Consider the following 25,586-nt stretch of genomic DNA (forward strand, 5'->3'; position numbering starts at 1 on the left):
TGGTGGTTTCCCAAGCTATAAACGACCCTCGGCAACTTCATCGGTCGGCACCTGGCCGAGAGATGCAACTTCCGTCTCCCGCCCTATTGCCACCATTTACGTACTCACGTGCAACCTTCGCGACGCTCGCTGGCGCGCGAGTAGGAAGAAAAATAACTAAATAACGAAGGTTGGATTAAACTCGTCGGCTTTCCTCGGGATTCTGAATGCCTCTGTGCACGAAGCGTAGCTCGGTATACCTATAGCGCAGAGGAAGGAAGGCAACGGATTGCGTCTCCGCCGGGTAAGACTGAGAAACGCCTGCGTATATCGTTAATGCTCTGTTCGCCCGTAATCCCTTGCGTTCTCGATGCGAGTTCGATCATAGAGGACAACTGATGGGTTAGCGTCAAAGAATTGGCGAGCGCTAGATACTCCGTTATACGATACGCTCGCCACTTTCTCGTCCACCAACGCGGCTGGCGTGACCAGCACTTTTCCTTGAACTGCGCCGAATCGGCGAGACAAGCACAAAGGTGCAAATCTTCACACTCTCGAACGTCCGTACAGTCGTGCTGTTACTGCCTAGATTTTTTTCTTTATTTTCTCTTTTTGTTCGGCAGCTATTCTTCGCGGTCAGTTTACTGGAATGCCGCGTATTCAACGGAACAGATTCATGAAGGAAAAAAAAAAAAACAGCGCGGGAAACCGGAAAACAAAGCGGACAGCATCTACTAGAGAAAAAAAGATACCTCTGGGGATTGACGCGCCAAAACATGGACGTGATTATGCGACAAGCGGTGCTAGGGATCACCCGATCAATGTTGACCACCTAGGGTTCTTTATCGCATACCTAAGTATCAGTGCACGAGCGTTTCCGCATATCGCCTCCATCAAAGTGCGGCGGCCGGGATTGAACCCGCGACCTCAAGTCTTAGCAGCGCAACGCCATGGCCAGTGCGCTCTTCTTGCGCATGCAGCAAGCTCTAATACAACCTTTTTTTATGCGAAGCATCATACTAGAGCTCAACCCAGCTCTTCAGGCGCGGCGGTGTCGCCTTCAATGACCTTTGACCCCATGCCATACCACGTGACACCGTGACGTCACGACAAAGGAGAAACGGGGCTTCAACTCGTGCCGTCGCCTTCAAGGCTGACCACGTGACACCATGACGTCACGACAGAGGAGAAACGGGGCTCCAACTCGCGCCGTCGCTTGCGGCGTCGCGGCGGTATATAAGCAGCTGCGCTTGTTTCTAGGTGGCTTTGGCTCAACTCTTGCAAGATGTGCTGGGTGGGAATCGAACCAGGGTCTCCGGATTGTGAGACGGAGACGCTACCACTGAGCCACGAGTACGATGCTTCAAAGCGGTACAAAAGCGCCTCTAGTGAATGCGGTGTTGCCTTAGAAGCGAGCTGTTTCTAAGGCTCAGGCGTGCGTCGCTTGCTCAGGCGCACATTTCGTTGCCGCGCCGAACGCTGCGTTGCTCGACGCTCACCGCGTCCAATGCGGGGCGCGTAGTCGCTGCACCGTAGCCCATTGTCTTACACCCCTTGGCAGGTCGACGGGAACGCTGTCGCGTTCCACTCTTGAAGGCGAAGCAGAGTAACGCATGAATTGTTTCTTCGTCTAGCCGAACCAAATATAGCCAAGCAACAGCAGTTCACCAGGCTAAACAGTGGTTCAACAACTAAAATAAAGGCTAGTATGCTTCGCATCCTGGGCTTAACCTTAGCTAAGCCACAGCCACCTTTTTTTTGCAGACCGCTGACTGCTCAAAAAGCGAGAACTAATCGACCAGTTGCTTGGCTGGGAGTATGCCAGGCAACGAAAACGCTTCCTCTCTGAACCGTGGATCATTCGCGAGCACTACCATCAAGATCCACGGACGTTCGTAGTTATCGACTGGTTCTTTCCCGACCACAAGCTTGTTAACAAGCAAGAAAGAGTACAAACAGACGGCAGAGCGTCATCAGAGACCTTGGCAATTAACCATTTTGTTAACCAAAGGTATTGCGCGCCTTTTACGACGAGAAAAAAATTGCAGGCGAGGAAACCTCCCTCGCAAGGCGATGGAGCGTGACTGACAAATAGCAAAGGCATATACGCGCACACCGCGCAAGGACTGTTCAGCATGCGTGAGCGTATACTCACCGAAGAGGTAGCCTACGGCGTCAGCGACAAGGCAGAACCGCCCCAAGCGCTTCTGCCGCGCGCAAGTTAAGAACGCTGCGTTGTTTGAGGACTTACCTGCAATGAAAAAGAAAAGCGAAAAAAATACATGAGAGTGCGACAACAACTTCCCGTTGAGCACATAGCGCTCCGAGTTCGCGAAGACAAGCCGCATATAAGGTGTTTTTTTTTTCTTTTTCCTGAAAACAACGATGTGTGCCCCAGTTTTTGAAGCGACATCTAGGCGCTCCTTTATCGGTAGATTGCGGTTGAATAGAACACCAAATAGTTCTCACTTATCGAGAGCGAAGCTCTGCTGGTGCGCCAGAAAACAGCGTAAGAGCGATAACACGGGCATCGATATCACCCCAAAATGTGTGCACCAGGCCACCCTATAACATTATAGCACAATGCGAGAACGCCGGACCGAAGCTATAGCCAATTGGACATTTAATATATATATTTTTAAAAAAGCTAATGTGCTGCATTCTTGCTGTCTCGAACACGAGAGAAGGCGAGCAGCGCCTGCCTTTTCTGGTGTGTGCAGTGCAGCTCCCGTGTACATATACAAGAGCCCGCGGCTTTCGGTAGAGAGCACGGCCACGCGCCCTTCAGCTTCAGTGAATTTTGCGAAGAAGGATAGAAATGTGCCGCAAAAGTGAGACTGAGAGGGCGCGCCGCACGATTTCCCGTTTCACTTCTTCGGCAACGGTGGTGACAGGTGCCTGGTATTGCACTAGCTGTCCAACCCTACAGACCACATATGACTTGCATAACGTGTGCGACAGAACGACCCCGACCTCTCGCAGACAACCTTGTTAAGAACGGCCAGCTGCAGTGCAAAGTTTTGCCAACCCGTTGCGACTGTGGAGGCAACATCCCGGGAGCATCGCCGCCAACCTCTAGCCACGGCGTGACTAAGTCAACTTTGTGTCGATATCAATACGCGCATCCTCCACTCTCCGTAACTTCAGCTAGGATGCTTTGTGACTGAAGGAGTTCGACGAAGCAGGCTTTGTGCGCAACACGACAACGCGGACCTGATCTCCTACGGGCGGGGGAGCTGCCGCGCGAACGCTGACGGACACTCCTTCCCACGCACCGACCAAGACGCAAGACAACGCGCTACCCGAAACGGCTCCCGAGTTCTACGAAGCCCCTCTGACGTCGGCTCCGGACCATCGCCCCTGTGTGTATGCGTGTGTGCGTGTGTGTGTGTATACCGTGCCGCGGAGAGGCGGCTAGTTTGCGATGACTAAACGAACGTTCGCATCACCTTGTATTGGGAGCTGTTGTGCGGCTGCTCAGGTAGTCATGTTAGACTGATGTACTTTCTCAGTCATGTCAGACTGATATAAATACTGTAAATAAACCCATATTCCTCGTTCTCGATGAGAAGCAGTCCTTCCCTTCATCAATGTCCTCAGCGTGGATAAGTTGGACAACGGCATGGGCCAGCTACCTTCTAATTCATGCCCGACTCCAATATTGACAACGGATCACGAGCGATGGGATTGAACCCCCGATTCTGACAACCTGTCGTAGATCTTGCGTAGCACGCCCAGAGGCAACGTCCGAGTGATGGTTAAATATGTCTCACCGAAGCGCGCTCGACAATTCTCACTTTAAAGCCAGCTCTCGTATGAGCAGCAGTGAGGAATAAAAAAAATAACAATAATGAAAGCGATGGTGACGTGTAGAACTGTACAAACAGCCTGATCTGAATGAGTTGGTTCGTCGTTGACATAAAAGGTCCTTTTTCTTTACTTATTTCATATTATTTACGCAACGCAGGAAACACGGATGCAGACGACGGCGAACAACGTCAGTGTGTTGACGATGATGATACCGATGAGTTCAACAACGGCGCAAACCCACCGTGAGTGATAGGCCAATAGTCGGATGGCACTAAAAAAATGCAAGTAAAACTACGAAAAATATTCGACTTTAAATGAAATTAAATAATGCGTATTACGGTAGTAAACTATGCCGACAAGAATAATTGTGTTTATTTTTTGTCTGCGTCATCGCCATCAAAGCCGCGAAGAGCGCCCACGCAAAATTGTTACTGCCTCGAAAGCGCCCGCTCCGGCAACAGCTAAGGGGTCCCGTGAGTCATAGTATTTTCCGTACCGCGTCAAATGCTTCCTGCGATACATCGGAGGAGGCAACCCCTAACCGTCGCCCGCATAACGTACGCCAAGCGGCGCACTGACAGCCGGGCCCAACTCCCACCTCTGTGAACTGTGAACTGAGACTGTGAACGCTGCAGGGCGGGCACGGCGGCTACACTCACTGGTGAGCACGAACGACAGGCGCAGCCACGAAATTCTGGTGTTCGAGTCTGCTCCCTCTGGTAGTGTATGAATTGCTCAATACGAAACCTCTAGTCTGCCCGCAATTTTACTTCCGTGATTACTCTATCGGAAAACCCGATCAGACATGACGACATAGAAAAATAAACGAAAAAAAAAAAAGCCAGGTTGCAAATGTGGGCATACGTATCTCGGCGCTTATGCGGGAACTGCATGCGAGTGTACCTGAGCAACCGCGAGTGGCTCGGTGCCTTCTGGAGACCTCCTTACGCAGTCCCCCTCCCTCCCCCTCCCCTCTCTCCACTTTGTTTCAAGGATGCACGCGATAAGGGTTTCGGACGGCAACGTTCTCGCACGCCGTATATGCCCGACACACGCGCTTCGTTGACCGCGACGTAAGCTCCAAGAGGGGAACCCAGCGGGGATTTCCGAGACAAGGGCTGTTTTCTTGCCATCGGCGTCTGTTCACATGCAAAAGTTCCCAGCATGCATCACGAGCGGCGCTCTATAGAGGTACGGAGCTAGGCGAAGGGCTGTGTGGATATTAAAAATTAAATGAAATTATGGGGTTTTACGCGCCAAAACCACTTTCTGATTATGAGGCACGCCGTAGTGGGGGATTCCGGAAATTTCGACCACCTGGGGTTCTTTAACGTGCACCTAAATCTAAGTACACGGGTGTTTTCGCATTTCGCCTCCATCGAAATGCGGCCGCCGGGGCCGGGATTCGATCCCGCGACCTCCGTGCTCAGCAGCCCAACACCATAGCCACTGAGCAACCACGGCGGTACCGTGTGAATATGGATTGATGATGATCAGCGTGGTCACGGACACTCGAGCCCCTCCGAAATGGATCTTCGACAAAAAGCGCATGTAAGGCGCCCGCTGTTTGCTTCAAGAAACCTGCCTATCCATTAATATCCATTACCAGACTCCTCTGAGTTGCAAGTCATGCGCTAAGTCACACACAATTTAATGAAGCATACCGACACATATTTTTGTAGTTGTAGAAACTTTTACCACGCTCTGCGCGCACGTAAAGTGACCACGTTTAGCGAGCGTGCAGGTTGGGAAGCATAAGCCATCTACAGGCAGCATCTGGGATCGAGACAGCCAATGGGTGCCCACCCCCCCAATAATGGGTGCCTTACACCCTCCCCTCCCCCCAAAAAGAACTACATACAATATGTACACAAGCCATTGTATGTAATATGTACCACATCAATAGCGGAGGAGTATGGCCCACTTCGTAACCGCGAGGCCACACATATTGGCTCCATTTATTTGCGCGCTAGAACTAAACGCGCGCTCCGGCGCCACCTACGCTGTGCGTTATGGCTGAGACGAAGAACGCGTTTTTTTATTGCATACTCGCGGAAAACTTTCTGCGGCAACAAACGAAAAGGCTACGGGTGCATGGCTGCTGCACACGTGTTACGGCTCCAAGCAGTCCGCCAGCGTTTGACGGTGCTTTTGGGTACTCGGAGCAGACGCTGAATCGCCGCAGCTTCATGCGCGACGGTTTCGCGTTTGCCCAGACGCGGAAGGGATAAGCCGCAAAATAAGTAAACGTTTACAATCAGTAGTGAGTTTTATCTTATTTAGATGTTGCTAATAAGGTGTTCATGTTTTCTCTTCACCAGCTTAAGCTAACGTGGATGAAAACACGGCACCCTTTTCAGAAGCGCTCTCACTTGTACTCGCTTCGCCTCCGAGCTTTCCCTTCACTGCCACAGAACGTTGTCCGCGAGTATAGCAATTATGTGGACCTTCCAGGCGCATTTCTGCCGTCGGCGTCGCTGTGAGTTTCCGTATAAAGTCCAAGGGCAACAAAACCGTCGCCGCGCGCCGTAAGCTGTATGCGCGAGTGAATGCATGTGAGGGTGAGCCCATAGAGTTTGCTACAAAAATTGCTAGAGGGAACTCTGGCGCTGCAGTCGTTGTCCTACCATGGGAATGAAGGGAAGTACATGGATTTGTCTGATCTTCGTGCTTGTGGATGCAGACGTTCTTGTGGCTTTGTATATGACGCTATATAAATCTATATAAATCTTATTATGGCATATTTCAGCGAAATCTGTATTCTTCGAAGTGCGGGAGACGCTGGGAACGCGTACAATTGCTATTAATTGCAACGATTGAGCTTGTCCAGGTGGCCAAATTCAAACGCGCCAAGCGTCTCAAGGCACTGCCATGCCCGCGATAAGTTCATAAGGGCGTTTCATTCGCTTGTCGATACATGCGTCATTTTTGTAGGAAACTCTATGGGTGAGCCGGCGAACGCGGTTCAATCGCGCGTGCGCGAGTGAGGAGCGCGGTTGCGCGCCCTCTGCCGTTGCGCGCGAGGCCAACGCCCTCTCAGTCGGTCAGGGAGAAGGGGGGTTCTTCCGCGGTTCCTCGGTGTCCTCCTCTCCCGCGGCTCCGTGCAGCGTGGAAACAACCGCGGCACCCACTGAGGCGTTGTTCAGCGAATCGCGGACGCCGTGGCAGACGCCTTTGGCGGACGCCGCAGGGGCGCGTTGCCGGCGCTCGTGTGTATTGAAAGCCATCTGCGACGCGGCCGAAGTGCGTGCCCGCGCGGGCCTAATCTTCAAAGCGATCTGCAGAGTGCGCGTAGTGCCGCTAGCTTCGTGTGCGCCGTACTTTCGACGTTTCGTTCGCGTTGAAGCGAGAGATGCATGAAGGTCAATTCGCTTGCTGCTGCCGCGATTCCTCATCCGGAATTTTGACAGCGAGTTCCCGCGCCCATCGAGCGTGACGCCGTGCTGGTTAATTTAGTTAAAATGCGTTCGCTGGCTAGTTGGTTTGAATCCATGGTAGAATGTGTAAGCGCGACTGAAAAAGGACGTAGAAAGAAGCAGACACACAAAGACAGTGCTGTCTCGGTGTGCATCTCTTTCTACGTCCTCGTTGAGTCACGTTTACACATTCTATCATCGTTAATTTAGTTAGCAAGCGAATGTTTGCAAGTTTATACGGCCGCTAAAACTACTATCCTTACTCCGCATAGCTATCCACTAATTTGCTATCGCAATCGGTGCTTCGCCTTTCGGGCGAAACTGCGAATTTTTTTTCATCGAGTCAGCAGACATCATCCCTACTGCCCTGTAGGGCCTCCTTCTCGATTTCTTACGAAATAAGCCTCGCGGGCGATAAATTAAAATGACCGCGTAGAACGCACATATTTTCACCGAAATTCCCGCACTCAGTATCATTCGCAAACGAGGTATCTCACGCGAACATAAGCACCTTTTATTTTTCTCTCGTTAAGCACGATAAGCACTTTTATTTCTCTCTCGTTAAGCACGGTAATCACTTTCTTTTTGTCGTTCTATTACGCTTACATACACAGTCATCTTTATTACTACGTGTCATCACGTGGCAACGTGTATCGCGCATATAAATTTCTTCCGGCGATTAGGCAAAAGAAAAACAGGCTGTGGGACTTCTGACGTTCAGCCTATTTCTATGCCGTTTACTCTTGTTTATAGAACTGTAAGGATCGGTGTGGTAATCAAACTATGGCTATTGAATTGCCTATGTCACGAGTATGTCGAACTAGAATAGTATCTCATGTTAAATCAAATAATGTTCCTTACCACAATCGCTTTCCTGTTTACTCAATAACTAATTAATAAAACAGGCATCTGGTTAAATAGCACTAACATATCATATTGTTCTAGTCGTCTCAGTGATCGGGCCACCAGGATGAAACGGGGGCCAGCATGAAACGGCGGCCAGCACTTTCTACAGTACAGCTTGAGACACCGGCAAACCAGCGGGTTAAAATATAGTACTTCCAATACTAATGTCGACACGGACTTCAAAATCACGCCGATGTACGCCGATGTGACTATACGTCACGCTTACTGCTTCTCGGTCATGGTGTTATCCCGCTGAAATCTCCGTCGCATCGAAAACCACACCGCGATATATGTCTTACAAAATGCTAGAAATCTATAGCGTAAACTTCTGAAAACTGTTGAAAGGAGGCCGCTGAACTGCGTCACGCGGGAATGCAAGTGACTGTAGCAGAAATACGTGCAGTTTGGTAGTGCCATGTATTGTAGCTGCACACGACAGACACCACTTACGTGGAACGCAGAGGACGAACCTGACGTCAGGTTCGATAGTGCTGCTTCGGTTGCAAGAGCTAGAACACTTATTTTTTGTGATCAATAATGTTCCGTGAACATTTATATTGTGCAAACATTTATGATGTTGTACGCGAGCTGTGTGCACGCGAATGTATCTGCGCTTTTTTTTTTACAATTCTTGTTTTAGTTGAGAAGATTATGAGCACAACTACCAAATCAGAGAAAAGGAGCAGCCTGCGCCACACTTAAACAAAGTTACTAAAAAATTCAAAAAGAAAACAAAAGAGCTATAGCGGGTGCCTGTGTGTACCTCTGTCAACGCCAGGCGGCGCCACACGCTTCCAAGCGTTGTCATCTGCGCTTGCTGCGCCTTCTTCAGAACGCACATGGAAGCCTCCACTCAAAGGCGCAGCTAAATCCACCGTTAAAGGTAGCGGCACTCACTTGCAGGCGCTCTACAGCTGCAAGTGCCGTCCTAAGCTATGTCACCGCGGGGCCCAAATGGGTGCAAAGGTTCCCGCACGCGACCAAGCACAAGTCATCCGCAAGAGAACCTGGGGTTTGAGCACCCGCTAAAGGAGAAAATTCACACGCGCTCTACGCCTCTTTAAGAATGTCTATCGTATATTGTATATTGTATATTAAGCAACTGAAAGCTTAAAGTAACAAGCCTCGAAAACTTTTGCTGCGGCAAACTATCGCACATAAAAGAAAAAAAAAAGGTGGAAACAACGACAACGACACTTTGAAATCGGTGACGTGACAGTGACGTACAGACACTGCATTTATATAGCGAGCGAAGTTCAAGAAAGATTGGTTTGGCCCTTCTTTTTCTTCAGGAATATAGGCCTATAAAGCAACTTTTCCCGCCACGTGAACGAAAACAAAGTTTTTCCAGAGAATACTTTAACAGCCTAAACTAAGCTTACTGTTGCTTCTAATCACCGCTCGTTCAATGCAACCTGTCTCACAACCCGGCCGCTTGACGTCATTACGGCTGATAATGTCACTCCTAAACATTTCCTACACGAACTGTTTCCGCTGCCATTTAAAAGGACAAAAGTCACCGACCTCCGAAAACAAAAAAAAAAAAGAAACAGCGTTGTTATTTTCGCCAATAATCAGATGCATTGGCGAGCCTTGCACACTCTGCGGGAAGTACGCCTGAAATGAAGCTTGTTTTAAAGAGAGTTTCCGGCACTCGCTGTTTGTGCACTCGGGGACATAAATCTGAGCTGTTTGTTGATAACCGCCGGGAGGTTTAAATGTCCCGATAACGGCGACTACCACAGACACCGTAAAGTGGAGGTCTCCCGCGTTCATTCCGACCACCTGGACGTCTCCTGCACGGCGTGCGACGACGTGGTCGATCTCAAATGCAAATGCAACACAACCGGTGTGGGAGTCGCGAATTTGCTTTAAAACCTAATTATTAACGAGTTTAATAAAGGCTACCCTGCGTATACCTCACTTAAATATACCAACTTCTTCACGTGTTTCTTTCTTACTCCCCCCCCCCCCCCCCGCTTTTTTAAAATGTTGTAAGTAATTCGTAATTGTAGCTTCTCGCTGCATTTTACCGTCCGCAGTTAGAGATCAGCTGGGAGTTTGTTGGCGCTGTCCAGCAAGGTGCCTGCGTTGATGACGTTGTCCAGCAACGGCCCCTGCGTGGGTGCGCCTAAACGGCCGTGTGACCCAGGCGCCGGTGATGAATCGCCATAAGCACTACCAACAAAGAGACGCTATGTCCTTCCGAAGAGTGTGAGAAGTCGCTTACACAGTTTCGCCGTATGTGGTTTATCAGTTGCTCGGATTGTCATGCATATGCCAAGAAGTCTCTCTCTCTCTCTTTTTTTTTTTATGCGAAGCATATTACTAGAGCTCAACCCAGCTCCTCAGGCGCGGCGGTGTCGCCTTCAATACCACGTGACACCGTGACGTCACGACAGAGGAAAAACGGGGCTCCAACTCGCGCCGTCGCTCGCGGCGTTGCCTTCAAGGCTGACCACGTGACACCGTGACGTCACGACCGAGTAGAAACGGGGCTCCAACTCGCGCCGTCGCGGCGGTATATAAGCAGCTGCGCTTGCCTCTGCTAGACACTCACGACATAGAGCTCACGAGGTGAGATGCCTCCTGGAGACAGAGCTGCTCGTTGGAATGAGAAGCGAAGGTTGCGGCGTGCTACAGAGACTGATTCTAGGTGGCTTTGCTACGGCGCAGCGACTACGCGCCCCGCATCGGACGCGGTGAGCGTCGAGCAACGCAGCGTTCGGCGCACAACGAAATGTGCGCCTGAGCAAGCGCCGCACGCCTGAGCCGACGCCGACGACACCGGCTTTTCTGCGACACGAGCTCCTTAACGCTGTCGGGTTAAAATAAAGGCTAGTATGCTTCGCATCCTGGGCTTAACCTTAGCTAAGCCACAGCCATTTTTTTTGCATTCCGTGCGAATCGGCAGAGCCACAGGCACTGAGCCACCGTGTAGTGGGTGAGAGCTTCACTGACATATGTGACAGAAGCACGTGACCGGCCCCTAAATACGTGCCAAGAGAAGCAGAAACGTGCGTACACATATGTAGGGTCACTGTATACAGATAGAGTCGCACTGTTACGCGTGCCCTCCAAATTATTCCAACACGCAAATGCTCAAGTCGCCACCAATAACGTACAAACAGACATATATATATATATATATATATATATATATATATATATATATATATATATATATATATATATATATATATATATATATATATACATATATATATATATATATAAGGAAGACAGGGATGTTAACCAGTCAAGAGCCCGATTGGCTACCCTGCGCTGATGGAAGAGAGTAGGGGAATAGAGAGAAGGGAGAGAAAGAGAGAGAAGGGGTTCGAAAGACGCCTACTAACAGCACTACAGAGTCAAAGGCGCTCGTACAAGCCGGATGTTCTCAGAGAGCACCGAAGTGCATTTAGTGCCTTCTGAGCCGATGATCGGTGGGGACGGTGTTCTAGTACTGTCTGTTCACTCAGAAGTTGCGTACAAAACGGGGAGCTCAAGCAGTGACCCTTAATTTGCTTTTATTTATTTTATGTGGAAACTCACACGAGTACAATACACCTCCAGAAGTAGGTTAACGGAAGGCGAATAGAGAAAAGAAACTAATAAAGTTATATTTATTCAATCAACAAAAATGTGCAGAGACGCACGCGGTATGGAATTAACACGTGTATTGTGGTGCGCACCATTACTATACCGCTTTTCAGCCTTCCCTCTCTCTCTCTTTATTTATGCGCAACCTCGGATAAGATATGCGGCGTTTCAAGCGACAAACCCACAATTAACTGGCTACGCAGCTGGGGGAACCTACGCGGCCCCCTCGTTAGATTTCACCTTGCCTCATCTCTAGTCCTTGACATCCAATCCTTCCAGATTCTTGTCGCGCTGATTTGCGCGAATGAACCGAACCACTCTCACCTATGGCACCGGAACAACAATGACTATACTTATAGACAAATACCTGCACTCATTCCCTCTCTGTTTCCCTCTGCAATTCTATCTCTGTCTCTCTTTTTCTCTCTCTCTCTCTCTCTCTCTCTCTCTCTGGCACACGCAAAACACACACCTCTCACTCTCTCACTAAGGGGGCTAGCCAGCGCCACTAAGGTGTGCTATAGTACCAGCGAACGAAGCTGCATCGAAAAACAGCAGCCCGCAAAATGAGCCCGGCAGGCCAAGGCTTCCCCGCAGCTGAAAGGCGGTGGTGCAAAATGTGCCATTGTCTTCACTCGCGCACGGATGCGAAGTTGCGGAGATGCTGACGCGCGCCCATTTCGCACCCAGGCAACTAACTCTGTGACTGCCCACGTGTAGTTGCGTGCAACAGCGGGCGCCAAAAGCTGCAGGGGCCAAGCGCTGACGGTTCGCCATAGAACGCGACGGGCGCCAAGTTCCTCCACTCTTCGCCTCCATTGTTTCCTGAGCTGAGACCGAATTGCTAAGGGCCGCAGTCGCACAAAGCACGACTGCGAAAAGTTAACAGTGTATCGCACTCTCGAGGAGCAAGCAGGGCGCGGCGTTCGCAGGGCCGTAATGTTGTTTGCTTGCGACGTTCTTGGGAGCCAAAGAGGCAGAACGCGATTAAGGAACGTGGAGCTAAACTAAACCACGGTAATTTGCCCTTGCAATACGAAAGAACGGGCGTTTACGAGTGCAACATATGATTATGCAGCTTAACGCTTGCAGCGAACGCGTTTACACAGCTCCCACAATTGTTGTGGTCAAAGAAGCTACCTAATTTCTCTCGTTTCTTTTTTTCTCCGTGACAATACTTTCCGACAGTGCCTTGCTCCGGCTACCAGGGGCGTTACTCACTCCTCAAACAGGAGTTGAAAAAGGTTAAATTCACTATGCGGGAACAAGAAGGAACAGCGACGTCGCGAAGCACCCGAGTTAATAGACGCACGTCAACCACTCTCCGCTTACGAAAGCCGTGGATGTTACACATCTGTTTCACCCGTGGTTTGAAGGCAGTTTGTACTCGCATACGCACGCAAAAGAGAGAGAGAGAGAGAGAGAGAGAGAGAGAGAGAGAGCAAATGCGAGCACGTCCGCTTAAGAACACGCATGTCAAGAAGGGTTAGGGGTGGCGTTTAGCAAGAAGGACCATTAGGCGCAATTTCCGTCGCCGTGGGAAACCCTGCAAATGCGCGCGCATCTTTGTGTGCCGGCAGCCCCATCTATCCCGTCTTTATTGTTGTGGTTGGCGATACAGCCGCCCTTCGCGATCGTGTACGTCGCGCGCCTGTTTGTGTATACAGTGTTAGCCTGAATGCACGGCGCGTGATCTGTCTTGGCTATGAATGGCTAGCCTTGACATTGGAGGCACGCAAGACGACAGCCTACTAGGTCAAGTGACTGTCGTCGTTGTTCTGCCTTCAAAGCACGTCTCACGACGAAAAGGAGCATTGGTAACATCGTAGAGGGTAAAAGAAAGAAAACTATACGCATGAAGCTTGAATGAACAAAAAGAACAATCAAGGAAAAAATATTGGCCAACACAACGACAGTACAATTACATTTGGCACACTGCAGAAAAACATTAACAAACAAAACAAAACAAAAATGTGGGAGGGGGCGGATGGGGGTTGAATGGTCCCGCATCGTCGCGTTGCTCTGTTTTTGCTTCATGCGACTGACTGCTCGCTGGAAGTTTGGGAAACCGTTTTACTGCAATGATTCGCTGACTCCACGTCAAGTCGTTATTACTTTTTTTAAACACTGTAAGATTTAAAGATTTACCATTCCTGAAACAATCCGAAAGCGGGTGAAATATGGCCTGTCGGGCGCAGCAACGTTCCAGGCGCGTACAACGCCGCAGGTTGGAGCGGATTTGCATGTAATCCATAAATGTATAAAAAAAAAGCCTTAAAGCCAGCTAAGCTGCATGTGAATTGGTGCCACTCTTTCAAGTGGGTAAGAGTGAGGTTTCCGGAGCTAAGCGCGGCGCGTTCGTGGATGTGGTGAGTAATGATTTAGTTTAAGCATAAAATTTAGGCTCCCGTTGTCGGCGACCTCCAAGTGACCTTGGGACAAAAGCCAGAGCCGTTATCTGGGCACTCAAGCGAGAACAAGTGGGCAAGTTGCGAGAACAAAACGAGATCATCCGGGCAACGCCAGTCAAAACTTAAGAAAATGCGGTCTCTGGCCCCCGACCCTTTGTACAGGACCGCATTACATACGCTACTTACTGCCCAAACAAGTAACAAAAGATATTGATTCCGTGTTTTTACAAATGCTTGTTCGCAATATCACTCAAACTGTATCTTTTGTACGTTGAGGTTTTTGTCATTTCTAATAGCGACGTTCCAAAGGCAGATACAGGGCAGCACACACTTCATTGTCATCTTTTGACGCTGAGAGAGGGTTGCCTGTCTCGTTCATTGTGCTTTAGCAACAGGAACATCTGTGAGTCCATTTGCGACTATCTTTGTGACACAAGAAAGCTATACTGTGTTAGTTCGCGAAATTAATAGTTGCATAGATCATTAAATCACTGATTTTCTGTTTGAAATTATTATATCATCCAAAAAGAAACACAGAATATGCTAATTATATGTCACTACAAACATTTTGTTTCTGTATCTGCCTCGTAACTCCATTTCTTAATTAACATGAACGTTATACTTCACCCTGATTTACTTTTCCGTTTAGGCTTTCCTCTCTCAGCTTCCCTTTTACCTTTAACCACCGTCTCCTTGGCCAATCCCCCGTAGTGGATAAGTGCCACAAGTGAGGAGCAAGCAAGCTTGTGCTTTTTTGAACGCCAGCGGTCCTCGAGTTCCGCGGCGCATGTTTTGTGTTGCCTCCTTCATGCGCTTTTGTTCTTGTAAATGGTCAGTGCGCTCCGTCTTCCTGGTCTTTTTCGCTGCCTGTCGTGCCGCCTTCAGCCGGTTTTCTTCTTCTAGCTGGGCAGCGTTCATATGGACCGGTGTACAGTATGCCGTGGTGTGGTGTGGTGCGGTGGGGTGTGCCGTTGCAAACATGCACTACACCCATTTTAAGATTGTGGCCAGTATCATCTCCAACCAATGTGATTTGCCGGTTGCCATGTCACGCTTACATCTACTATAGATTACGGGAGAGCGAGCACTTCTCTTAAACAATGACACAGTACACGACGATATTTATATTAATGTTGTATATCTGTTAGTGTGCTGCACAAATATTCGTACACATGCAAGTACATAACGTGAATTATAGTCGGCGGGGCACGAACGGACGAAAGAAAAATTACGGCAGAACTCGTCTCACGATGATTCTCGACGGTAATGCGAAGAGCAATCGAGCAATGTAGCGACAGACCATATTCCTTAAGTAACGCTTGTTTAACACACGTAGTGGCAATCCTGGGAATCTCGTCGCTTCGGCTTTATACCCCATATTCCGATATCGTTCCACTTTGCTATGGCACTCGCTATCCAAAGTCGCCCACGGGCTTGGATGCATGACGACGACTGTATGACGCCAACGTATAGTGACGATGGAATGACAAAGAAGAAATGATATCGAAGGAACGACGACGGTATGATGGCAATGAAATGTTTATTCTTAATTTGTAACGATGGTAAAACGACTATAACGTGACAACGACGGCATGAGTACATAAGATGACGACGATAGTGCGATGACGACAACCGTATGAAGAAGCGACCAAGGCGGCATGTCGACGACGGTATGGCCACGGGTGCGTGATAGCGTCTGTGTTACGACGACGAAATGACGACATCGAAGTGGTGACAACGACGCGTAATAACGACTGAATGACAGCAGCATGATTACGATAGAATGGCGAACATATGAAAGGATGTCGAAGGACCACGACGGCATAACGACAATAGGATAAAGATAGCGAAGGAATGACGATGGTGAACGACAGTGTGACGACGATCGCACGATGACAACGGTATGATGACGACTGTACGACGACGATGCGCTGACGACGATGAAAAGAGAACGAGGGATGACGACGAGCGTATCATGACAATGGCTTGACGATTACTGTGTTAGGAAACCTGCATGACGACGACGGTATGACGAAATTCTGACGACATAGCTGCGGTGACGATGATGGCACGACCACCATGGCATCACGACTATCGGGCTGACAACGAAGGCACGATGGGGCCTTGACTATGACGGCATGACGAGGGTACCATAATCACGATTCAATGACGACAGTATGATTACAATATTATAGTATTACAATATTAGAGGATGATTACAATGTAGATTGACGTCGGTGGAATCCCGAAGATGGTATGACGACGATGGCATGGCGACAATACGATGACGTCATTGAAGTGATTACGATGATAAAACCACAGCGTGACGACGTGATGACGACTGCACGACGAGAATCATCTCACAAAGCTGGAATGACGATGACGCAATGACTGCGACGGCATCACGACCCCAAACATATATACCTAGTGACACAAGCTATTTGGACAACTGGGTCGGAGCAGGAAGTTTCTGGCGTTCTAATTCATTTTTGGGTGCTCCATACGACCTCCGCGACATCGGTTAATTGCTTTTAGTGCCTACTACATACGCCTCCGGCAGAACTCCATGATGAGCCCGCTGTTCTTTTTTTCTTTCGGTAAATTTTTGCACGGGTTTAATTGGTCCTTTCAGTACAACGTTCAGACTATGCCGATACACGTAACATGTCCGTATCTCGGCGGCTTGAAAAAGTGCCTTTAGTGCAAACGCGAATGCCGGAAGGTGCAAAGGTTAATGCTACAGTTCGAAAATTCCCGCAAATATATTATAGCTCGCCTGTGGTGGACGCTGTAACGGTTCGCCGTGAAAACCGATGTTTCCTAAGCATTATATTCGTCGGCGCCAGGGTGCCGTCATGCCCGCGTGGCGTGCGTGACCCCACGTACTGTCGACTTCACATATGTCAGTACTTTGCTAAGACAACTTGGCATCTGCTATTACATATGCCGCCACAATGCGCACATGACGCACTTAGCGGTTCTGCGGTGTAGTCAGCGCGTGTGTCCTCGATCTGATACGGCGTACCGGCGAATCTTTGAGACAAGGAACGGAGGCACGAAACGCACCTTACTCGTGATTTCAGTTTCGCAAGTGCACATCTGCCCATTTTTCTGCATCTAACTAAAACGACAACGGAAAGGACTGCTTGCGTATCGAGCGCCAGCTTCGCACACTCGCGCGGGCTAGGCGCAGTGCATTCGTATTCGAGAGAACGTCGGCAGGCCCCAATCGACGGCACTCGGCACGCATTGCAACGCGCTGCATACAACAACCCGGCCAGTGCACGGCAAAGCACGGCGCGTACAACCCCCCCGCACGCCCTTTCCTCGGCTTTTGCAAAGCGACCCGCCTGGCACAAGCGGCTGCTTGCAAATGACTCCTCGGCCACCCCGTGCCGAGCGCTTCCCGCGCCGCCGGAGCGCGCCAGCGCCCTTCGCCTCGCCGGCCGCAGTGAACGAGACTCGTAAAAGAAAGCGCAGTTAACCCCACGCGGCCCTCTTCCGCAGCACTACACTCACCCGTCCGCCAACAACAGAGCATCCCACCTCACCCCTCCTCTACCAACCCTTTTTTCCAAGGGCCTTGTGCTCGTTCAGTATACCTCGGCATACAAGAAGGAGGTTCCTTTGTCTTTGCCGCGCCATAGGAATGGCTTCATATGCGCCTTGTCTTTACCCGAAGGTGTCGCTATAGCTGGCCTGCCGCATGCCACCCATGCAATTGCAGCCTTAAGCTATACAGCAACGCACACCCCCAGGATTCCGACGTGAACATAATTAATGTCCCAGCGGTGGCGTCTGCCCGCCTCGTCGAGACGCGAGAGCGCGGAGAAAAAAAATAATAAATGAGTGAAATGAAAGCCGACGGCGATCTTCATATTCGCCAGGGAATTCGGTGCGGTTTCTCTCTCTCTCACTCTCACTCTCTCTCTCTCTGCTGGAGGTCGGCACACGGCTAATAGCGGCGAGGTGACGACCTCGCCGCTGTTCGGCGCTGTCCTGACGGAAGAGGTGACAATACAAAATCACGCCAACCGTGGGTGCCTATAAGGTATAAGAGTTGGGGTCGGGCATGTCAAAATGGGTAGCTGGCCCATGCCGTCCTCCGACTCATCCACGCTAAGGACGTTGTTGAAGGGAGAAACATGTTCTCATCCAGAACGAGGAGTACAGTTTGTTTACAATATCTATGCATGAAGAGTGGAAAACGTTACGTCTCATCAGTCTATAGCACGACTGAATTGAAGCACACTGAGGAGCGGAAAATGTCCCCTCGAACCCCCTCTGTCCTCCCTAGATCCCTAGGCCAGGGAAATTTGCCTTCCCACCTTGGTCCAATCGGTCCAAAGTTGTCGAAGACAGACAGACAGAGAAACAGAGCATTTGGCTTGCCTAAAACATTAAAAAAAACTAGAGCATTCGCCCCAATCCTTACCTATAACGCGACCATGTCAACTAGTTAGTAGATGGCTAGGAGCAAACATGTTACGCGGAAGAAGGAGACAGAGGAATGTCCTGTGTGTTCTTGTTCTGTGTCCCAAGTTCAGTGCCGTTTGCTCCCATTCTCGCCAAGCTCCCCTCTAAAGAAATAATAATAATAATAATAATAATAATAATAATAATAATAATAAAGAAATGCGACTCAGCAGAAAGAAAGACGATGGACGTAACACGAGGGAAACATGCGACGCGCGCGCACCTGCATTCGCAACCGCCGCACAGCCTTCGCGGCGGGACACGGTTCTGCGGGATCGCGTACACCGAAGGCACGCGCATGCACTGTTCCGTACGGCGCACACAGTTGCTGGGAAGCCAACTGGTTTCCGACCGCAGCCTCTACGCGGGCACGGTGTGATCAGAGCAGGCGCCTCGTCGATGAACCCGATGCACAAGGCCGCGAAAGCGGACAGTGTCAATGCCTCCTCTTCTATGTACGGGGAGTCTTTCTTTCTTTCTTTCATTATAATCGCGGCCGCCACTGACGTGAGGGCAGCGGCGCTCGCCAACGTCACCGTGCCAACGTGCTATATTTAGGCGCACCTGAGGGACGCGTCGGGCAACGGCGCCGACGAACTGGGCGCGATTTCTTCACTGGAACTCGAACTGTAAACCCGCAAAGCGCGAATATCATTCCACACGCACACAAAAAAGAAAGAAAACAACTTGATCACCTTTCACAAGTTGACAAGCGTATTGCTTTAATGAAGTAGTATAAATAGATAAATAAATAAATAAATAAATAAATAAATAAATAAATAAATAAATAAATAAATTGGATTTGAGTTAAAAATGCATTGAAAATATTTATTCAGTAATTAGGTTTCTACCTTATCCACAAATGAAACTTCACACTCGGAGTGAAGGTACGATCACGCGGCATTCGTCAAAGCACATCAGAATCTAATTCCCTAATTGCCTTCACCGGAACGCAGTCGCAGCAGCTCCTAATGAGCAGAACTCGGATAAGGAGCAGCTCATTAGTGGTGACAACATTGGGAGCGCTGGTGTTTATCCGGGCTTTGAAGGAACTTAAACGCCCGTATAGCCATCGCCACTCTTGCGTAGTTGGGGCCTAATCATATTAGTACCTTTATTTACCACGGGTGCACAAAAGAAGTAATTACAAGCTGACCAACCACCAGCAACAAAGTCAGAGTTATTGTAATATAAATCAGATTCGCAAGGAAGCCCACTGGACCTTTATTTCCACAGTTAAAGACGAAACGACAAAACAAGATAGGGGTAGCTATAAAAAGGAAGAAAGAAAAAAAAAGATGACACGAAGCAGAGTCGAGATAAGTGCGCGCACAGGTTACCAGGTATAGCAGTTTCGTGGAAAGCCACGGTTCTCGCCTCGATCCTGTGGGGTTTAGCGATGACGCTCCACCGCCATTCAGCCAACTAACTCGCCAGCCAAGAAAGATCTGCTGAGTTTACTACGCATGCGCTCTGTAACTGCTGGTACGAGAGCACTGCAGCGAAAGTGGCTGGCAAAGCATGTTGGGCAATAGCGTTTCCAGAACGAAGCGTGCTTGCAGCGCTCCCCACCGGTCGCCGCACAGGATGCGTATAATAACCCGGGCGATAAATGTATGTCGGAAAACAGGACAAACTGCTTCGACACCGAGGATTGAGAAACATAAGCTACGCTTACGTGACGGCGAACGTACAGAGCTCGCACCATGACGTGCTTACAAGCACAAAAACCACACGCGAAGCATATACGAGTATATCAGTTTTCTCGCTGTGTTGTAATACGAGTCCACAAGAAAGCCGACGGAAGCACGGGGTCGGTGCTCGCCTGCATAGCTTGAGGCACCATCGCTCCTGCCATCGGCGGTTAGGGATTCTGTTAGCCGCCAGTTTATTAGCCAATGAAGGCGACGAAGGAAAGACGAAGGAATCTGGCGATCGATCAAAAGAAGCTGGGCTGTTATAAACGCAAGCGCAGGAAGAACAATGAACAAACGCAGGCAGGGAAGACGCACTCTGTATTCAGCCAAGTCGCACAGTGAACAATTGCGGACGCGTCCGCGCATTTCGGTGCTGCGTGAAAGGCGTACAGAGCGGGATCCAGCGCGCGCACACAATGCATTCCTTCAACCAGGTGAACCTCGTGAGCGTTAGCACAGCGGACGTTCTGCGATCCGCGCGAAGAGCCAAGCGGCCGCTTATATCCTCCTCCTGTTCATCCTCCCGCGTGCACGCAGCGTTTGCACGCTCCATTCTTGTCCTCCAATTCCCCCTCTCCCCTACTCCCAGTGTAGGGTAGCAAACCAGACGCTCATCTGGTTCACCTACCTGCATTCTTGTAGACCCTGCTTTCTCCCCTCTCTCCCTCCTTTACATATATATATATATATATATATATATATATATATATATATATATATATATATATATATATATATATATATATATATATATATATGTCTGCGTAGGTTGCATAACCGCGCGCTCAACACGGCCTCATGCATTGCCCCAGGCCTACCCCGAGCCATCGATGGCTGAGACCGCCAAAGATTGTCCGATCGACATGGATTGTACACTCAGCGCGCGCGATCCGTGGAACGACTAGTCGTATACCGAAAGCTTCATCGAGAAGCTTAAAACAGGCTCTGAAGTTGGCTGCGACAGAGCCGGCGTGCGGACTCTTGGCCGATCCGGTGACTCCAGATGCCAAGGCGCATGCCTGTGTAACATTAGCCGCTGACGGCGTCATAAAAAAATCAAGTTCGATTCGCTTCTGACACGAGGTAATAACTCCTAAAACGAAGCGATGTCGAAAGTGCACCTCTTCTGAAGAGAGAGAGAGAGAGAGAGAGAGAAAATGATAAAAGAAAGGCAGGGAGGTTAACTAGGACTGAGCCCGGTTGGCTACCCTACACTGGGGAAAGGGAAAGGGGGACGGAAAGATGGAAAGAAGAGAAAGTCCACTGGAGATATCAGTCGGTCACTCAGTCCAAATCACAGGCGCTCACTCAATCCGGTCGCTTTCAAATATCGCAGCAGCGCTTTTGTGGCCTTTTGTAGCTGCGATATGCGAGGCCATGTTCCCAGGATCTTCTTCAAGGTGAACGGCTTCCCATCTAGCTGATTGAGAGCTGTGCAGAGGTCTTGCCTTTCGTTTTCATAAGATGGGCAGTAGCACAGTAGGTGTTCTATGGTTTCCTCTACACCGCAGGCATTGCACTCGGCGCTATCAGCCATTCCAATCAGAAATGCATAAGCATTTGTGAATGCGACTCCCAAACGTAAGCGGGCACAGCACTGTTTCCTCATTTCGCCGAAGACCTGGTAACAGCCGCAGTTGCATAGAGGGATCGAGGGAATGCAAGCGATGGTGAGTGAATTCAGATGTGTGCCACTTCTCCAATGTCAAAGAGTGCGCTAACCTGCCTAAGTGTTGGGCTGCGTCGGTCCGCGATAAAGGTATTGAAACAAGGGTTGCTCCCTCGTGTGCTTTTCTAGCAGCTTCGTCAGCGAGGTCGTTGCCGGAGATACCGCAATGACCAGGCAGCCACTGAAACACGACGTCGTGTCCTTCACTCACTTCTGAAGAGTGAGTGTGAGCACTGATCTGATATAAAGCGGCGATATGAGGGCATTTCTACTCGCAGGCGGACATCGCACAGCGAGCGCGTCTGTCTATATGCGAGCCGGCCCGCCTGTTTTGCTAGCACGCTCTTCGCCTCGACGGGGAAACCCAAGCGCATTTGCATTGTGCGGCACAATTGCGCTAACGATGAAGCGCTGACAAAGATGAGCGCTTTGCGATTGCCTCACTGCGAAACATCGCACACGCTGCGACGGTCCCACACGATGCAATCGGCGTCTGCCAGCGGAGCCGACCGCGCGGGCGGCGTTGTCGCTGCGAAAAAGTTTGCCGCGTTGCTGTATTCCGGAGCGCACGGTTCGTACTCAACGAAAAGAGCGTTGTGCAGCGTTAGTGCAGCGACGCTTGTTGCGCCTCTTCTGGCGAAAATAAGAAGCCTGCCGCGTAGCGGTGGAGCGCGAATGCAGAGACACCGGACGCGGGCGACCGAGCCTATGCACGCCGCTGTAGCAGCTGTATACGGTGCGATCCGAATCGTCGTGCGCGGAATAGCCGGACCGAGCGACCGTCAGTCCGACACGTTACGCGAAGGGTCGGGCGACAGATGGCACGCGCGGAATCGCACATCGTATTTGCTGCAGCTGTGACTGTATATATATATCCATGCGCGTGGTAGGGGACAGTGTGCCTGCGCAGGGAGGGGGCTGGACGCGTCGGCAATTGGGGCACATGGTTTCTAAGGCCGTGCTAAAACTCTCTAGTTATTTAAGACTGCGCACACTAACGCGTGCAACGACAGGAAAAATAGAAAATAAAACTACAGTAGGCAAGACGAGCTTGTCGGCCAAGAAACAAAAATTAGAGAGAGATTAGAAATGCATTGGTGAATTCGGTGTGATCTTATGAAGCATTCCTTATCGATACGTGATCCCTATAGCAAGAAAGATCAAATGAAAAATGAAATAAAAATAAACTATTGGTCAGTTGCAGGGCTAAATCAGAAAGTGTCACATTCAAGGAAACTTATAGCGCGAACCAGACGAGGACATAAGAGACATACGACAGAACTGGCACCAGGACAGGGAGGCGCCTGCCCTGTCGTACGTGTCCTATGCCCTCGTCAGTTCGAGCCCCATATTTGCTTTTGTATGACCCACCAACTAGCTCAAACCAAGATTTTGCTAGAACGTGTACTTGATGAGTTATTAGAAATTAAACATGAACTAAGCCGTTAACGACGTTTACCATCACATTTTTAACACCAACTCAGCTGACAACACAGATTGGCATTTTCGCAGAGAAACGTCTGCAGACATTTAATGCGCTTAAAACGCATCACGCTCCAACCTTATCACCCCAGATAAATTAACTATCCTTGTTAACAAATACGAAATGATCGCTACTGAGTACTTCCCTTTCCGAACTCACACTGCAGCCGCAAGTGGCGTACATTTGTACTGATGACAGCGGCGGCACCAAATCCGTGAATACTCATGTGCGTCTATACAAGTATAACTGCTAATAGACTACGTCGTAGTTATAAAATTTAGTGCGTATCGGTTCAGCCAATGAAACCTGCTTGTAAGACTCGCTCAGTGCAGTACAGCCGAAACTGTCTGTCTAAAGCAGTGTTCGTAAATGCCGTTTGATGAGTTTGCGCACGTAACACACTACAGCTCTGTATGCCGCGTCATAGTAAAATACCACACTACAATAACAAGAATTTGTTTTTAAATTTTATGCGCAAGTAACTCGACAATCTCATCATGCAGCAGTGGGCGAGAGCTGGGAGCTATCAAGGCGACATAAAAGGAAAAAAGGGGGCATAGAACTTCAGAATATGGATGACATCATTGCAACGCAAAATGAGAGATCCTATTCACGACAGGAAAGCAGGCAACAACGAAACAGAAACAATGCAACTAGACAGTCACGCAAAAGGCAGGAAAGAACCTCAAATCACTACACTGTAGTCATTTAGCGCCGATAATAAGGAACTACGAACAAATGCGTAACAACATGTGAACTACCACGCGATGAAGGATTCTAGAAGCGTTTTTACTTAAGATGCGGAAAGTACTCCGACACGATCAATGAAATCCGCCATGGGAGGCCGTCTGAACAGTCATTATAGCTCTTTTGACATTCGATCGTTCGCTGTAGTCACTATATAGTTTTCTAAAGGGCCACGTACAGCAGACAAGATGGAACTAGAGTCGTGCGGGGCACATAGCGAAGTACTTTACTTGGCGCATTTGCAGATACTCATATAAAACCGATAGCTCGCAATTTTTCGGGACTGGAAAATATAGGAGTCAAACGGTTCCAGCGCAATGGTCTCGGAGTGCTTTTCGACGTGACCAGCAAGCTCTGGCAAGTCAGCAAAGACGCGCTACGAAATAGATACAAAAAAAAAATGTTAGACGTACGCTTTTATAGCATATCAGGCCATCGTCCTTCGCATTGCACTTATGCGCAGCAAGCACTTCTGTCTGCGTACGACCGACCCAACATGGATCAACGGCAGAAATGCTTTCTTCGTTCCCTTCGCTGGAATAACTGAGTGCGTCGCGAACGACTGCCGGCTTTCGTATAAACGGGGAATAAATTTTTCCTTGCCGTGGCGCCGGTGCTGTATTAACCATTACGTGCACGACGACAACGGTGAAAAAAAAAAAAGCGAAGAGGAAAGACGAACTAAAAGGGTTTCTATAGGAAAGGCACGTCTCTTCCGCCGCGTTACGGGAAAAAAAGAGAACGGAAAGAGAAAAATCAGAAGCTGAAACGACGCGGAGGATCGCAAGAATACGCCTCCCGTCCGTCTCCACAACTCCGATGCCGTACGGACAGCACAACCACGGTGGTACAATAACATAAAAGAAGTGATGATGAATTATTTACCCATTGAAATGTGGCGGTGGCATGTGAAACCAAACTCCGGCTAGACTACATAAGTACAAGCAAGGTATAGACACACGCACTGCTACAGGACGGCTCCGTCACGCGTCAAATAGTAGATGAAGGTTCGCCTCTGGTCGCATCAATGCTTAGTCGGTTATGGTTTGGTTAAGAGGCCGTACCGACGCGGTTCCGTTCTGACGCGACTGTTCGGATAGTGTTCTCTCATGTTGTTGCCTCTCGTTTCTGTTTGCATGTTTTTTTGTGTTATTTTGAGATTGTCAGCTCACTCAGTGGCGATCTGCAGCGATCTCCAATTACCCGCGCCTTGTGCCATCCGACTTCTTGCCGTACGCCAGCCAGTTTACTAGTCTCACAAAACCACGAGGTTCTGTGCCGTCGCCGACTGCGCTATCCTTTCCCTTGACAGCCATCACGTTGCTCAAACACCGCTTATCTGCTCCTCACGTTACAAGACACAGACCACTTCTAACTCACACTCTTAAC

At 49.5% G+C, this 25,586-nt stretch overlaps 1 protein-coding gene and 1 long non-coding RNA gene across 10 annotated transcripts in view; one reads left to right on the forward strand and one right to left on the reverse strand.

Moving 5' to 3' along the window:
* The window catches only part of LOC135912852 (nuclear receptor coactivator 3-like), a 676,617-nt gene that overhangs the window by 568,784 nt on the left and 82,247 nt on the right, over positions 1-25,586 (reverse strand). The gene's annotated exons all lie outside the window — the stretch shown is intronic.
* The window catches only part of LOC135901624 (uncharacterized), a 29,679-nt gene continuing 8,292 nt past the window's right edge, over positions 4,200-25,586 (forward strand). The window contains exon 1 of the long non-coding RNA XR_010564201.2: positions 4,200-4,450. This is a non-coding gene — a long non-coding RNA (uncharacterized lncRNA). The remainder of the gene's footprint in view (positions 4,451-25,586) is intronic.

Source organism: Dermacentor albipictus, chromosome 3 (assembly GCF_038994185.2).
Source record: "Dermacentor albipictus isolate Rhodes 1998 colony chromosome 3, USDA_Dalb.pri_finalv2, whole genome shotgun sequence".
Lineage (NCBI taxonomy): Eukaryota > Metazoa > Arthropoda > Arachnida > Ixodida > Ixodidae > Dermacentor > Dermacentor albipictus.